The 16,947-nt window shown below is 44.2% G+C and overlaps 1 pseudogene across 1 annotated transcript in view; it reads left to right on the top strand.

Moving 5' to 3' along the window:
• LOC309608729 (putative tetratricopeptide repeat protein 41) overlaps positions 1-16,947 on the top strand; it is an 89,642-nt pseudogene that overhangs the window by 37,854 nt on the left and 34,841 nt on the right. The window contains exons 6-7 of the transcript XR_014249721.1: positions 5,107-5,305; positions 6,163-6,341. The product of XR_014249721.1 is annotated as a putative tetratricopeptide repeat protein 41 (transcript). The remainder of the gene's footprint in view (positions 1-5,106; positions 5,306-6,162; positions 6,342-16,947) is intronic.

The raw sequence follows: 16,947 nt of genomic DNA, 5'->3' as shown, positions 1-16,947 counted from the left end.
CCTTCTAAAAAGGCAGAGTTAAGCAAAGGATCATTTTGGTGGTTAGAGAATGATTTAGGTGTCAAGCCAGAATATTGCTTAAAAGTTTTTTTTTCTTTCAAACCTTTCATAATAGTCCAGAATTTATTCATCCGATCTCTGCTTGCACTATTGAATCTCTGTCCAGTCTATGGTTTTTGGAAGAAGCTCTGGGATAAGTTCGAGTAACTTCTGAGCTAATTCCTTGCATTCAGTGCGAGCCTCTGGACTATGTGATTCAAAATCCATTAAGGGGCATTTCCATCCTGCCTTCTCTATCCATTCCCTTGCTTTGCTTTCAGAAACTAATAGCTGTATTAATTGATACAGGCCTGAAAACCCGGGCTCATAGGTCCTGATAGTTAATTCAAATTCCTTAGCAAATCCCAATGGATCCTGACTTGGATCGGGAAATTCCTTAGCCAAGGCTCTAAGTTCTGCTTGGGTCCAGGGTGTGTATATACGTAAACACCAAGAACAGTTCACCTCTCCCTGTAATAGGTTTCTCCTTAAAAGGGAGCTATAACCACTTCTGATTTTTTTTTTTTTTTCTTTTACTGGGGAAGAGGGAGCAGCAGGAGGCAGAAGAGTTGGAAGAGAAAAAGACATAGCATCTGGGCCAGGCAGTTCTGATAGAGGAGGACACGTGCGAGGAGCAGAGCGAGAGGAAGAGTCAGAGACAGAGTGCTAGCAGACTTTTATAGTTTAGAAGCTTCTAGATACCAATCAAAGTAAGCATTCCATTCAGTCTGTTTGATCTTACGGGCGGCTTTTTCTAATGGTGCGCACAAAAATAGCAATTTTGGAATATCAGCAGAACCCCAATTTGGCCATTATATTTTATTTATTTAATAAATTTATTTATTTGATTTATTTTATTTTTGTCTGCGTTGGGTCTTCGATTGTGCATAGGCTTTCTCTAGTTGCGGTGAGCTGGCTTCTCATTGTGGTGGCTTCTCTTGTTGCAGAGCACGGGCTTCAGTAGTTGTGGCTCGCGGGCTCTAGAGCGCAGGCTCAGTAGTTGTGTCACACGGGCTTAGTTGCTCCGCAGCACGTGGGATCTTCACGGACCAGGGATTGAACCCGTGTCCCCTGCATTGGCAGGCGGATTCTTAACCACTGCGCCACCAGGGAAGCCCTATTTGGCCATTTTAGATTGAGATCTCCTTTAGTATAATTTCTCCGATTAAGTAGGTACTTGCAAATATAAACCTGGCTGAGGTGTTAGAGCCTGGCTTTCTGACGCTCCTTGTTTCTGTGTTTGAGAAGTTCTATTTCCCATTTTAAAGTTGAATTTGTCAGGGATAAAATTTACTAATGAAGGTGTGTGGTGGCCGGTGTGCTGCTTGTGAGCTTAACTCCTCTAGGCACCACCCTAGAGTCGTTTCAGCCCTCTTTCGTGTCTCGGTTTCTCCCTTCTATAGCCTAAGACCACCGTGGGTGCTCAGATCGCTGAATGGCCAATTTTTTTTTTTTTTAACATCTTTATTGGAGTATAGTTGCTTTACAATGGTGTGTTAGTTTCTGCTTTATAACAAAGTGAGTCAGCTATACATATACATATATCCCCATATCTCCTCCCTCTTGCGTCTCCCTCCCACCCTCCCTATCCCACCCCTCTAGGTGGTCACAAAGCACCGAGCTGATCTCCCTGTGCTATGCGGCTGCTTCCCACTAGCTATCTGTTTTACATTTGGTAATGTATATATGTCCATGCCACTCTCTCACTTTGTCCCAGCTTACCCTTCCCCCTCCCCGTGTCCTTAAATCCATCCTCTACGTCTGTGTCTTTATTCCTGCCCTGCCCCTAGGTTCTTCAGAACCAGTTTTTTTTTTTTTAGATTCCATATATATGTGTTAGTATACGGTATTTGCTTTTCTCTTTCTGACTTACTTCACTCTGTATGACAGCCTCTATGTCCATCCACCTCACTACAAATAACTCAATTTTGTTTCTTTTTATGGCTGAGTAACATTCCATTGTATATATGTGCCACATCTTCTTTATCCATTCATCTGTCGATGGACACTTAGGTTGCTTCCATGTCCTGGCTATTGTAAGTAGAGCTGCAGTGAACCTTGTGGTACATGACACTTTTTGAATTATGGTTTTCTCAGAGTATATGCCCAGTAGTCAGATTGCTGGGTCATATGGTAGTTCTATTTTTAGTTTTTTAAGGAACCTCCATACTGTTCTCCATAGTGGCTGTATCAGTTTACATTCCCACCAACAGTGCAAGAGGGTTCCCTTTTCTCCACACCCTCTCCAGCATTTATTGTTGGTAGATTTTTTGATGATGGCCTGAATGGCCAATTCTTATCCTGCAACCCACCCCCCCACGAGCAAGTGTTTTAATTAATGAGTGGCCTTCCCTATGGGACCACTGCACGGTATGAGGACTCTGCGTCCATCACTCCCGTAAATTTCTCAGTCGCCTGAGAAAGCAGTAACCGGCCGGGAGGAACCTTGTCCCTTTTCTTCAGAGCAAAGCTCTCATGTAATATCTTCACTTTTATCCTGACAAATTCTATTAAGCCGGCCAATTTGAGGAAAAGCATCAAATCAGCCTCTTACCTAACCACTCAGCACAGACCACTCAGTCTCCTACAACTGGCAAACCCTGGCATCTTTCAACCAGTGCCCCCCCCCCCACCCAGTATCTTTCACCTGGGTGGGTATTCCCTGGAATCTTTCAACTAGCCCCCCGCCCTCCCTGCCAGTATCTTTCAACTGGGAGGGGCAGGTACCTGCTATACACTGCCAACTACAACTCCGGATCATCAACCAATACGGGAGATCCGAGAACCAGGAGAGACTCACCCAAATTCGTCTGGACTCTCCGAGGAGGTGGATGGGTGCAAGGGGCCTCTGCTGGTACCAAGGCTCTGGTCCCTTGCAGAGTTCAGGCAAAGGAGAGAAGTCCACTCTGGGTCCTTTCGTGGTCGCCATAAAACTGTCGACTTAAAAAAACTGCACAACGTGAGAGTTGCAAGTTAGGTTTTATTTGGGGCAAAATGAGGACTATAGCCCAGGAGACAGCATTTCAGATAGCTCTGAGAAACTGCTCTGAAGAGGTGGGGGGCAGGTCAGTATATATGTGATTTTGGTGAAGGGGGAGTACATGCAATCAAGCACACATTTTTTGCAGAAGGTTTCCGCTAGTCTCGTGAAGGTTACTGCTAGTCACGAGGAGCAGACGTCACCAAGAAGGATTTTAGTGCTTTTCTAGATACAAGGAGATGCAAGAATTGGGCTCATAAAATCTCCTGAAAATATCTGACTATCTGAAGACCTGTTCCGCCAGTTTTCTCCAGAGCACAGAGGACCTCATTCCTGATCTGCACCCTGAACTCCTTTCAGGGGGTGTTGAAAATCAGCAGCTGCAGCGGCACATGATTGAATCCTTGTAGAGGTAGATGGCAAGTGCTAAAGGCAAGTGCCAGTTTGTTGTTGACAATATATAGAGACACAGATTTATAGAAAGAGATTTATTATGAGGGTTTGGCTCATGCAGTTATGGAGGCTGAGGAGTCCTATGATCTGCTGCCTGCAAGCTGGAGGCCCAGCAAAGCCCACGGTGTATACAGCTATAGTCCAAGTCCAAAGGCCTGAGAACCAGGGGAGCCAGTGGTATAAGTCCCAGTCCGAGAATGAAGGTCCGAGAACCAGGAGTGCTGATGTCTGAATGCAGAAGCAGATAAATGTTCTTCCAGCTCAAGCAGAGAGTAAATTCTCCTGTCCTCTGCTTTTTTTTCTATTCAGGCCCTCATCCCACTTGCTTTGGTGAGGGCTGGCAATCTTTTTTATTCAGTCTACCAATTTAAGTGCTTATCTCTTCCAGAAACACCGTCACAGACACACCCAGAGGTAAAGTTTTGCCAGCTCTCTGGGCCCCCCTTAGCCCAGTCAGTGAAAATGTGAAATTAACCAGCACAGGGGTTTCCATATCCTCCTCAAGAGGTTATGTTGTAAAAAGATAACATTAAATGCAGTGTTTGATACGAAAATGTCTTTGTATACTTTAAGCATTGTGTTTAACACTCCAAATCTTGGAGTCAGGGTAATATTTGTCCCAGTTCTCTTTTTCTCTCATTCCCCACCCACTTTACCAATTTACTACCCACAAAATGCCTTTGCCACACCCATTGGGGGAGGGGAGTTGTCTTTTAAGCACCACACATGCCATCTGGGCAAATCTGCACATTTTAGACCAGCTAGCATGGCGCCTCTCCAGGTGAGTAGATGGCCTAAAATTCATTTCAGCGGAAATGCAGAATGGTAATTTGAACAATGGGCTCCCTTTTTGTTACATTTCTTCTGAAGAGCTGGGCTTGGCGTGTCATCCAGCTGTGCATCCCGTTTGTCTTGCAAGAACAAGTGTCAAGCAGGAACTTAAAAATACTTCTATTTCAGTTTTCAAGAATATATGTCACCAAGACTGAATTAAACAAAACCCTTTTGTTTTATTAGAGAAGCTTGGTTCTGGGTATTATGATCTCCTGGAACCATTTCTCTTTGGGAATGCAGTATAGTAATCTTGGCTCCAAAATCCAATTTGCTTTCAATTTTTGCTCGGCTACCCCTTGCCCTATATGAGATGCAGGCAGCAGATTAACTTCTCCAAGATGCATGCCCTCAAATATTTCAAAGTGCTTATTTAAGCAGTAACCATGGTGTATATTTAAAACTGAAAGGTAGGTTACAAATATTTCTTTGGGGGAGGGGGCAGACAACATGAAAAGTCAACATGCTCGCAAAGTTTCTCAGAATCTAGGTCAGTGATCATAGCTGTAACTAATTCTTTGATGAATTCTGACTGCCTTATAAGAGGATACATTTTTATTATTTCAGTTTTTTTTTCCAGCTACCTTGACTTTTGTTGTCTCTAATTATGGCCACTGAGCTGTTATCTGTTTGCTATAGTGTCTTCATAGGCTAAAAAGTCAGATGTGTTCTACTGTAACTGATTTTTATTTTATTAAAAAAATTTTTTTAATTAAAAAAATTTTTATTGGAGTGTAGTTGATTTACAATGTTGTGTTAATTTCTGCTGTATAGCAAAGTAACTGTAACTGATTTTTAAATAGGTGTAATCACTCCCGCCAGAGAGAGCGGTCCATATACCTTTCAGAACCCAACAAATCACAAGAAAGCACATTTCCACCGAATCTTGGTCAAATACTTCCAAAGGCAAACGGCTTTCTGGAGAGTGTATCAAGAGCTGCCTTGGCACATGAAGATGAGCGGCTGCTGGGAGGATTTGTGCAGCTTTCTCTCAAGTCCTAGGTAAGTCTCGTTTTTATATCGTGTTCGGCAGATTTTGCTTTTCCTTTTGCTAAGCGCTGCATTGAGGTATCCGCGGCTCCCTTGAGCAAGACACGTCCATTCATATGTTCATTCGACACCGGTTCATTCATTCGGACCGGACCATCACTTGACATCAACTTCTATGGCCGATGGATCCCTGGGCTTGCTCCATTTGATCATCTGGCTCTGCAGAGCGCTCTTTTCCTTTCCCGACTCCCACTGGATTCCTCTCAAAGATAAGAGGCATTCGGGGGAGAGGAGGGCTAGTTGAGCGAGGATACAGGAGTGGCCGTGTTCTCCTGCTAGACCCTCCGAGCTCCTTCCCTTCCTTCTTTCCTTTTCTTCCCCTCCACCCCTCTCCCTTCCCTCCCTTCCCCTTCTTTCTTGTCCTCCTGTGCATTCATTCAGCAAACATCTCTCACGGACCCTCTCTGTCTCCCACGCTGTTCCAGGCCCTGGGGTTGCAGGAGTGAATGAGCCATGGCCCCAAGCCTTAGGTGCCTTCCATCTGGTAGGGAAGGTGTGGAGCCAGAGAACTGCCGTCCATGGTGGTAGATGCTTCACTGGGGCAACGGCACAGACCTGGGTAAGCTCGGAAGGGGGAGGGGCTGGCGCGGCCTGGCAGATTCAGGGACCCTGACCCGAGGAGGGGCCTCCTGGCCAGAGGAGGGGCATTGGCTTCGACCGCTGAAGAGTGACAGGCTCGTATTTATCTGGTGACCTACTAAAGTCATAATAGTGCAGAAGTTTATGAGGAGGCTAATGGGATGTGGTAAATAGAATAGCTGCCTTCAAGGCATGAAATTCTACAGCGACTTGCATTAATGCATTACAAGTATCAGAGACTTTCTGTCAAAGACCCAAAGCCCGAGCTTCTGGACGAGGCTGCACGTCATCCACTGCTGGAGTGTGTTGTCAGAAGCTGGATAGGACGCCGCCGAGGCCTGTTTGCGCACGGTGGCCACGATCAAAGCACGTCAGTACCAGAAGATGAGGAAGAGACGTACGCTCTCAGGTACGGTGAGTGGCGATGTCTCAGCAGTCCATTCTGCTGGGATATAGAGTGGCCCAGGGTTACTGTTCTGTTTCCACACATCATTCTGATCAACCCACCAGACCTCGGAGTCCTCCTTCCCACCGCTTAAACCAACAACTTCTGAAGACAGGCCGTGTTAGCATTGAATTTGAAGCGGCTCCTCTTTGCCGTCTTGCAGTGGCTGCTTCTCAAGCGTCAGTAGTGTTCTTTCTCTCTCCTGTCTCATGGCTTCAACCACACCCCTGACATCTTCCTTCTTGATCCGTGTTTGCAGCCTTGACCTCCTTTCAGAGTGTCAGGGCCCATGCCCCACTTCTCGAGAGCTACTAATAGTATTATTGCTTGATCAACGTCTTTCCTGAGTAACCACTTCAAATTAAATTGATGCAAAACCTAAATGATTTCAGATCCACCCGTCCCAAGCTTGCCCTTCATTCTATATTCCCTCTACTGAGGGTGCCACTAACTCCCTCTGTCACTCAGTGCTGGGAACATGCAATTACTTTCAAGGATGGCCTCAATCCACATTGGGACAGTTTTTCTTTGACCTTCTGCCTATTGGCTTGGGTTTGGACAACACTTTGGTTAATTTTCTGCTCTTTGCTCTCCATAGTACCCCCCTTGCCCCCCCATCCTTTATTTCCTTGCTTATTAAACAGTAGTAACCTTCATTCATTCTTTCAACAGATAGTAACTGTGCACCTTCCCCGGGACATGGACTCACTGGGCAGTGCTGACATAGCAACGAACTAGGCAAACTAGTTCAAAACTAGTTCAGAAACGAATCCCTGCTCTAAAAATGCCCCATATGGGGTTTATCATTTAGTGATCATAAACAGATTTTGAGCATTTGTCATGTGCCAGGCTCTAAGTTAAGTACTTTATATGTATTATTTTAATTCTCATAAGACCTCTCTAATACTATTAATATTTTTATTGAAATTAAGGGAACTGAGTCTTAGAGAAGTGAGGTAAGTTGCCCAAGGTGTCTCAGATAGTTGAGAATGGATTTGGGTGATACCATACCTCCATCCCTTTTTGTCCTGAGACATCTAGGCTTTACCTTTATTCTTACGACCATGTACGATTTATGTAATTTTAGGATTTGTCTGATCCACTCATCCTCCATGTGGAAGGACCCAAGTGATACTCATAGGGATACCAGCGTGTTGAATAAAGCCAGGGTCCATAAGGAAATGTGTCAGTGCTTAGGGATGTAGGGTGGGGGAAGGAGATAGGAGGTGAGAGACAAGGTAGGGAAGTTCTGTGTGTCATTGGAAGCTGGACGCTAGCCAGGGGAAGATCAGATCTCCAAGGTGGGGTAGAAGTCCTTCCTGATAATGCTTCTAATTGATAATGCTACACGTTGATCAAGCAATAATACTATTAGTAGTTTGTCATCACATGGTTGTCATGGTGATGGAAGGGGCCAGGGGCTGGGTTGAAAGTGGGAGGGAATAGCCTAACATTTCAATGTGTGAGGATTTTCAAGATGTAAATGGACCTAGTTCAGAATGTGTCCCTTTGAACTAGGCTGGAGCCATCCACAGGGCCCTTCTGGTGATTCTGCAAGCATGTTGTCTGTACAGTCACCTAAGATGCTGTTGGTTAGTCTCCTGTGTTACCCCGGCCCCCAGGGCCTGCTCAGCAGGGAGTCCTGGCCTCCATCACTGCCTTTGACACCTTCCATCTTCCTCACCCTTCATGTTCGATCAAGGCCAAGTCCTTAGATTTTACTTCCACAGAGCCTCTCATGTCCATTCTCTCATCTCTACCTGGTCCTCATTTCCCCTCTCTGGTCAATCTTCATAAAGCTTCCTTCTGTAGAACCTCTCATGTCCATTCTCTCATCTCTACCTGGTCCTCATTTCCCCTCTCTGGTCAATCTTCATAAAGCTTACTTCCGTAGAGCCTCTCATGTCCATTCTCTCATCTCTACCTGGTCCTCAGTTCCCCTCTCTGGTCAATCTTCATGAAGCGAAGCTGTCATTACGTCACTGCGTGTGGTAGTTGTGTCCACCTTTGGGTCTTACCTCCCAGGGGGTTAGCAGAGTCAGCCCATGGCCATGTGTGTGTGCAGGGCTGGGGGATGGGGGGGATCCTTGAAGTCCCTCCAGGACTGTGTAGGTTCCTTTTTTTTCCTTTTGGGGTTGCTAAAAGTACAAATCACAAGGCCAAGTATCATCACCTAAGCAACAGAAGATGCATTAGATTCATCAGAACAAGGTTTAATTATAGCAGGAATCCCGTATAACAACTACAGGAGGTCTAATTGGCTGCCTGGGCCTCCTCAAACATTTGTTTTTCTGCCATGGTTATGTAGCTGCACACAACCTGGAGTCAATATGCCCTTCTGGGTGCAGCTGGAATATTCTTTCAAAGAGGTTTTCGAGAAATCCTGTTTTATAGTCTGCGATTTCAGGAGAGCTGCCCTCTTTATTGAAGGGTCTGGGCAAATGCTGCCACTTCTCCAACTTAATTCAACAGTATCTGCTGAGTGCCTAGGTTATGCCAAGCATGATGCTAGATGCCAGGGATACAGCGATGGATACGACAGACGTGGTTCCTGCCTTAATGGAGCTTTTGCTGGCGTGTGAAAGATAGACACTGTGGAGCAGTTCAGCCTGAAGGGAGTGCTACACAGTGGAGGCACAGAGCCTAGAGCGGGGAGGTGTGACCTGGCCTCAGGGACAGTGGACGTCACCCCGAAGCAGTGACATTTCGTCTGAGACTTGGAGGATGAGTGAGAGCTAGTTGGACAAAGGGCGGAGGGAACAGCCACCCAGAGTCGGGAGGAAGAGTGGGGAGCGTGAAGGGCTGAACAAGTCCAGTATGGGCACATGAGAGGTGGGCATGAAGGGAGTCCCGGGGCTGCAGAGGCAGGCAGGCACCCAAGTATGGAGGGTCAAGCTAAGGACCTGGCTCTGATCTGAAGAGCAGTGGGAAGCCATCGGGGATTGAAGCAAGATGGTGCCAGGTTTTGAAAGTTCGCTCTGCGTGCAGTGTGAAGAATGAAATAAAAAAGGGACAAGCATGGCTTGCCAGACATCTGATAGCGGTAATGACCCAGGTGAGAGGCAATGTTGGCTCCGACAAGGGGGAGGCAATGGAGACACAGGGGAAGGTTGGGAAGTAGAATCCACAGGACTTGATCATGAGGTGGGTACAGGAGATGGAGGAGTCAAAGATGACTCCCATGGTTCTGACTGGAACGACTGGCCATCAGCCGAAACAGGAAACACTCCCAAAGGAGCAGATTTAGGGGACAGAAGCTGTGTTGAGTTTGGAGTGATGGAAGAATGTTGGGAAGAGATATTCTCTGGGCTCAGAGAAAGACAGCCGGGCCAGGGAAACATGCATATTGTGGGCATTGAAGCCAGGAGAGGGGATGAGGGCATCCAGGGACAGGAAGAAGGGGGGTGGGCCTAGGACAAAACTCCGAGGGGTGAGCAGAGGAGAAGGACGCAGTGAGGAGAAGAGAAAGAGGGGTTACAGAGATAGGAGGGAAACCAGGAGACTAGGGAGTTAGAAATTCCCAACTTGAGGATGGATATCAATTAAATGCATTTCATTGAGTGTCTAATATTCCATTTTAAATGATTTTCTTCTCTGTGCCATGTTGAAACTCTGCTCTGATGCCCCTACATTTTTAGCAAGTCTGTTACAAACTGTTTGGGGGCAGGAGGGAGAAGCCATCGTGTTCCACATTCAGGGCAGTGTGGGTCAGAGGGGACAGCAAGCGGCCCCGGGAAGCCACTGCCTTCTGGAAGCACAAGCCCAGGTGGGGCGAGGCGCCCTGGTGGGAGCAGGAGTTTAGGGCCAAGAGCACAGGTAGAGCCAGCCACGCCTGAGAAGCAGGACTGGCCCAGCTGGGGAGTGGATGTAGGACAGAAATTCCTTTCCCCAGATCCACCAGCGGGGAGAAGTGACCTGAGGAAGGAAAGGCCAGATCCTGCTGCTGGGTGGAGAGGAGCTTTCCAGGTAGGCACACTTCCCTTAAGTAGCAAGAAAGCCCCGATTCATGGGGACCTCAGAGCATCCTTCCAACCACCGTGCCTAGCCTCCCTCCCCGTGCGGGAGATGATTAAGAATTCTCTTCTTGAGGCTCCTTCTTCCTTATCTGCATTCCGTTCTGAAAGGTAAATAAGCTACTTATACTTTTGACCCCTACCTGCTTCTGGTCGGTTCCTTTAAAAGTGAGAGTTTTCTAAGAGTGCCCAGTGGCATTAGTTTGACTGCGGGTGGAAGACAGTCTGACATCTCTCCTGGTCCACCAGGCTGTTGCTCTGTATGCCCTGTTCTCAGTTCTCCCTCCCGACTGTGTGGTTTGGCTCCCTCTAGTGGCTGCAACAAGAACAAGACGCCTAATTTCTTGGCTTGATGGAACGATGCGCAGTTCTGAGTTTGGGACTCGCTTCTCCTTTGATGCTTCCTGAACCCCCACCCCCGCCGCCCCACCACCCACCCTACCCAGCAGCGCCGGCTGGGGAAGCTGCATCTCTGATTGATAGGCCAGTAGAGAGGTCTTTGAGTCAAGAAGACAAATTTTATGGTCACGTCAGTTTTTATAGGTTCTCTTCGACATGATACTTTTGATTTTGGCTGGAGCCCTGGGTCACATCAAAGTGAAGAAAACACATTTCTGGCTGCAGTTGCATTTTTGGACAGTGTCAAAGGTGAGAAGAAGATGTGGCAGAAGGATGAGTCCCAGCCTAGCTCCATCTTGACAGATGTCTGGCTGGCTGCCCTCCAGGTGGTGGATGGGGTGGGGTGAGGAGAATCATCTTGTTTTTAAGGGGCAGGCTTTCCTATTAGGGCAGAGGATAAATGCATTACATTCCAGGATCTTGTCAGAAGATTGTAGTACATGGGAAAACACCAGCTTTTCATGATTAATGTATGAATCTTTGCCCTTGATACCTTCAGAATCTCTAAATATTTTGGGTAAATGGGACAAAATAGCTCTACAGAAAAATTAAAAGAATAAAAGGCACAATTTGCTATGGCCACAGAAAATATGAAATACGTAAGAATAAATTTAATAAGAAATGTGCACAATCTTTATTCTTATAAAAAAGCTTCAGAATTACAGAAAATAAGATTTCAGTGTGTAGGGAGACATACCATATTCTAGGATGGGGCACCTCAATGTTATAAAGCTGTCAGTTCTTCCCCAATTGGTTTATAGATGTAAGACAATTCTAACTGAAACCCCAATGGGATGAAAACATTTCTAAATTTTCAAAATGATTTCAAAATTCTTGGAGAAAAAATATACGAGAGTAAGAGTTTAAAATAATGAGGGCAATTTGAATTTCAAGTTATTTAAACATATTATGAAGCAATAATGATAATTTTAAAAATGCTACTGGCAGCAAAAATAGCTCAGTTGAACAAAATAGAATGCTCAGACAGACTCAGGTGCAGATATAAGAAATTAGTAAATGATAGAAGCTTTTCAAATTAGATGGATTATGGAATAAGTAGTGCTGTGATAATGATACACTATTTGGTAAAAATAGTTAAGTTACCTGAAACATTGCACCAAAATAAATTCCAGGAGGATTAGAGTTAAATATAAGAAAGTGAAATTCTATATAAAGAAAACTCTAAGAAAATATGGATGAGTCTAAGCAAGAAAGCAAAAGAGTAAATCATGAAAGAGAAGATAATTGATAAATCTGTCTAAATAAACACATGAAGTTCCCGTATGTAAAACAAAACAACACAAATCAACTCTGAGAAAATCAGAAACACAACTACAAGGCAAGAGATAACTGGGAAGAATATTTGTAATACACACAACAGGCAAAGGATTAATAGCAATATTTCTAATAGGTAAAAATGCTCTTAAAATCAATAAGAAAATGATGAATACTTCAATAAAAATAGGCAAGATGATGAACAGGTCATCCAAAGAACATTTTCAGTCCTTGTCTGACTTGACTTCTTAACATCAATGGATTTTTTGACCTGGCCCTCCTCTTGTAAACATTCTGGTCTCCGTTTTACTGGTATATACTCCCATGGTTCATCTTCCATCTCTCTGGCTGTAGCTTTTCTGTCTCTTTTTTAGTTCCTCCTCTTCTACCTGGCTTCTAAGTGTTAGAATTCCTTAAGGCTCTTCTCTCATTCATTAATTCCACTGTAAGAATATTACCTGTGTCTATGGCTTTAGTGATTGTTCATGTGTATGTGACTCGCACATTTACTTCCCCAGCCATGCTTATCGTCTGAGCCCCAGATTCACATACCCAACGTCCTACTTAACTCTCCACTTGGGTGATGTCTTCAAAGCTCCTCAAACCCAACACATCTAAAACTGAACCCATGAACATCCCTCCAAAACAGGGTCTGTTCCAGGGACTGTCTCTCAATTTACCACCTTGGAGTAATCCTTGACACTTTTCTCTCCTTTATCCCCTCCCCACATACGTTTCATCACTGAGTCCTGGCATTTTTTACTTCCTAAATGTTTCTCAAACTTGTCCACCTCCACCATCACTGCCTTTCTTTAAGCTGCCAGGGATGTTATACACAGTTGTGATTAGAATATGCATTTAAGATTCCTCCATGTCTTTTCATGGCTTGACACCTCATTTCTTTCTTTCTTTCTTTCTTTTTTTTTTAGTAGTAGAAATGTTTTTATTTATTTATTTATTTACTTATGGCTGCTTTGGGTCTTTGTTGCTGCGCGCGGGCTTTCTCTAGTTGCGGCAAGCAGGGACTACTCTTCGTTGCGGTGCGCGGGCGTCTCATTGTGGTGGCTTCTCTTGTTGTGGAGCACGGGCTCTAGGCATGCAGGCTTCAGTAGTTGTGGCATATGGGCTCAGTAGTTGTGGCTTGCGGGCTCTAGAGCGCAGGCTCAGTAGTTGTGGCACACGGGCTTAGTGGCTCTGCAGCATGTGGGATCTTCCCGGACCAGGGATCAAACCCATGTCCCCTGCATTGGCAGGCGGATTCTCAACCACTGCACCACCAGGGAAATCCCAACACCTCATTTCTTTTTAATGCTGAATAATATTCCAGGGTACGAATGTACCACAGTTTACCTATTCACCTATTGAAGGACAAACATTTGCTATAAACATCTGCATGCCAAGTTTATTAATCTGTTGAGTAAATACCTAGGAACATGATTGCTGGATTGTATGGTAAGACTATGTTTAGCTTTATAAGAAACTGCCAAATCGTCTTCTGAAAGGACTATACCATTTTGTATTCACACGAGCAATGAATGAGAGTTTCTGTTGTTCTGTATCCTCGCTAGCATTTGGTATTGTCAATTTTTTGATTTTAGCCATTCTAATAGGTGTGTGGTGATATCTTATTGTTGTTTTAATTTGCAATTCCCTAATGGCAGATAATGTTGAGCATCTTTACATATCTTATTGTTGAGTTTTAAGAGTTCTTTGTGTATTTTGGATAGAAATCCTTTATCAGATATATATTTTACAAATATTTTCTCCCAATCGTGGCTTGTCTTTTCATTCTCTTAATAGTGACTTTCACAGAGCAGAAGTTTTAAATTTTAATAAAGTCTAACAATATTTTTTCATGAATTGTGCTTTTGGTATTGTATTTAATAACTCATCACCAAATCCAAGGTCACATAGCTTTTCTTCTGCATTTCCTTCTAAAAGTTTTATAGTATTTCATTTTATATTTAGGTCTGTTATCAATTTTGAGTAATTTTTTGGTGAAAGTGTAATGTCTGTGTCTAGATTAATTTTTTTTATACATAGATGTCCAATTATTCCAGCACCATTTGTTAATTAGACTATCTCCATTGAATTGTCTTTGCTGCTTTGTCAAAGGTTGGTTGGACATCTATAGAAGATTTTTATTGGGATTGCATTGAATCTATAGGTCAAGCATCTTAACAGTGCTGAGCATTCCAATCCATCAACATGGTATATCTGTTTATTTAGATCTTCTTTGATATCTTCCATCAGACTTTAGTAGTGTTATGCATATAGATCATATACATATTTTGTTAGATTTATACCTAAGTACTTCGTTTTTGGTGTTCTATTATAAATAGTAATATGTTTTAAATCTCTAATTCCAGTTGTTCATTGCTGGTACATAGGAGAGCAATTGGCCTTTTTTTTTTTTTTTTTGGCTGCCTTGGGTCTTAGTTGCAGCATGCGGGATCTTTCCTTGCGGTGCATGGGTTCTCTCTAGTTGTGGCGCACGGGCTTCTCTCTAGTTGCAGCACCCGGGCTCCAGAGCATGTGGGCTCTGTAGTTGTGGCATGCGGGCTCTCTAGTTGAGGCGTGTGGGCTCAGTAGTTGTGGTGCACAGGCTTAGTTGCCCCGCAGCATGTGGGATCTTAGTTACCCGACCAGGGATTGAACCCACGTCCCCTGCATTGGAAGGTGGATTCTTTACTACTGGACCACCAGGGAAGTCCCACAGTTGGCTTTTGAATATAAATCTTGTATCCTGTAACCTTGCTATAAATGCTTATTATTTCCAGGAGGTTTTTTATTTATTTTTTTGGATTTTCTACATAGGCTATCATGTCATTTGTGAAGAAAGACTGTTTTATTTCTTCCTTCCATATATATATATATATATATCTTTTATTTCCTTTTCCTGTCTTATTGCACTAGCTAGGACTCCCAGGATGATGTTGAAGAGGAGAGGTTAGAGGTGTCACACTAACCTCAGCTTTTCACTAGCATCACTCTAGTGAGCCCTAGCCACCATCCCCTCTCCCTTGGCCTGTTGTAACAGCCTCCGAACTGGTCTTCCTACTTTCATTTTTGTTCCTACAAAGTCCATTGTCTGCATAGTAGCCAAGATGAGTTTTTAAGAATGTAAACCAGATCATGTCACTTTGCAGATTAAGACAACTCCACTGGTCTGCTGTTGCACTTATACTAAAATCTAAACTCCTCAGTTTAGCCTACAATGCCGTATACAATCTGGCCCCTGCATGCCTGGGTAGCATCGTTTTGTAAGACCCTGGCCTTCTTTCTGTCCTTCAAGTACATTCTGCCTTTGGGCCTTGGCACCAACTGTTCCCGCTGCCAGGAATGTTCTTCCCACTCATTGTCGTACTGGTTCTTTCTGGTTATTTAGATCTCGCTGCAGTGTCACCCTCTCAGCGTGACCTCCCAATCTAACGTTGTACTTAGTCATTCTCTGTTATGTTAACATGTTTTAATTCTTTGCATAGCTTTTACTGCTACCAGACTTTGTCTTGTTTCTTTTTTTAATTGTCTATCTCTGCTCCCCTCTCCCCTCCCTCCAACCCTCCCAGCTGCTGGAATATAAGCTCCTTGAGAGCAGGGCTCTACCTCTCGTGTTCACTGCTGTATCCCCAGTGCCTGGAGCAACACCAGGCATGGTGTGGGTGCTGAATGGCCCCTTAGTGATGAACACCATCCATCCCAACCTGAGCTCTTGACAGGAGTCTGGACTTAGTAACCCTCTTGGAATGTGCAAAAGTCCCACTTCTAGACAGGATCCTGTCCCTTAGCTTTGTGTCCACACTGCCCTTTTCTGCCTGTTCTGAGCAGCCACTTCTGGTTCTTAGGGTCCCGCGTCACTTAGCTCCACCCCTCAGTTCTTTTACCCACCTCAGGCCCCTTTGCTCAGACAGCCACTGCAGACAAATGTCTTGGACTCTGGCCCTCAGCACTCTCTCTCCCCTGGCTCTGTTTAGTTTTTGCTTCCCAATCCAAGGCACCATAGCTATGGTTCAGAGGCTCCTGGCGGCCTCCCTGATGCTGAGGGCTGCACCCTCGTCTGCTGTGCTTGGTGTTCAGAGCCTGGAATGCTGCCTGACACATTGGTGTTCACTGAACATTTATTCCGTGCATGAATGGGGATCCACGGAAAAGTTGGCAGAAGGAAAGCAAGAGTGTAGCCAAGGTCTGGGTGGCCTAGTTTGTCCAAAGGAACAGATGAGGAATAAGAATATATTTGTGTCAGACACATTAGGCACAACAGTTTGAAATGTAACAAATGGACAAATGTAGAAGTTTAGATACTGGAATGTTTGGAAAGAGAAATTCTGGAAATGATGACTTTGTGGTACCATGTATTTAATTGAGTCTTCAAGTTCAAAAATTCTGTATATTTTCATTTGTATATGATAAGGTATAACTGCACACACACACACACACACACACACACACACACACACACACACACAGGTATGCTTCCTATTTTGTTCTTTTAACATTTTGTTCTTTCTGCTAAAGCTAGTAATTCAAGACAGTTGCAACAGAGGGCAGAATTGTATAAGAAATTTAAGCGCCTTTTATTTCTTGCCTGAAAATCACTCCCAAATACAAATGACAACAATATATGGATTGAGCTAGAGAAATACTCTTTTTTGACTCTCTGGTTTTCAAAATTTACATATGAGGATTAGTTAAAGGCCTTGACTTATTTTTCACGTGGTAGTTTAAGATACTTGGTAATATATGTAAACCTTAATAAAAGCAAAGTGCTGATCCTTTGAGAGAGAAACAGTGAAATATAGAAAATGTATTTAATATTTAACTTGTATCAAGATTAAGTGGTAAGCACTCTTTGTTCCTTTCCAAATATGCTTTAGGATTATTTA

This window comes from Balaenoptera borealis, assembly GCF_965194805.1.
Source record: "Balaenoptera borealis genome assembly, chromosome: 13".
Classification (NCBI taxonomy): Eukaryota; Metazoa; Chordata; class Mammalia; order Artiodactyla; family Balaenopteridae; genus Balaenoptera; species Balaenoptera borealis.
This window is presented reverse-complemented; position numbering and strand designations above follow the sequence as displayed.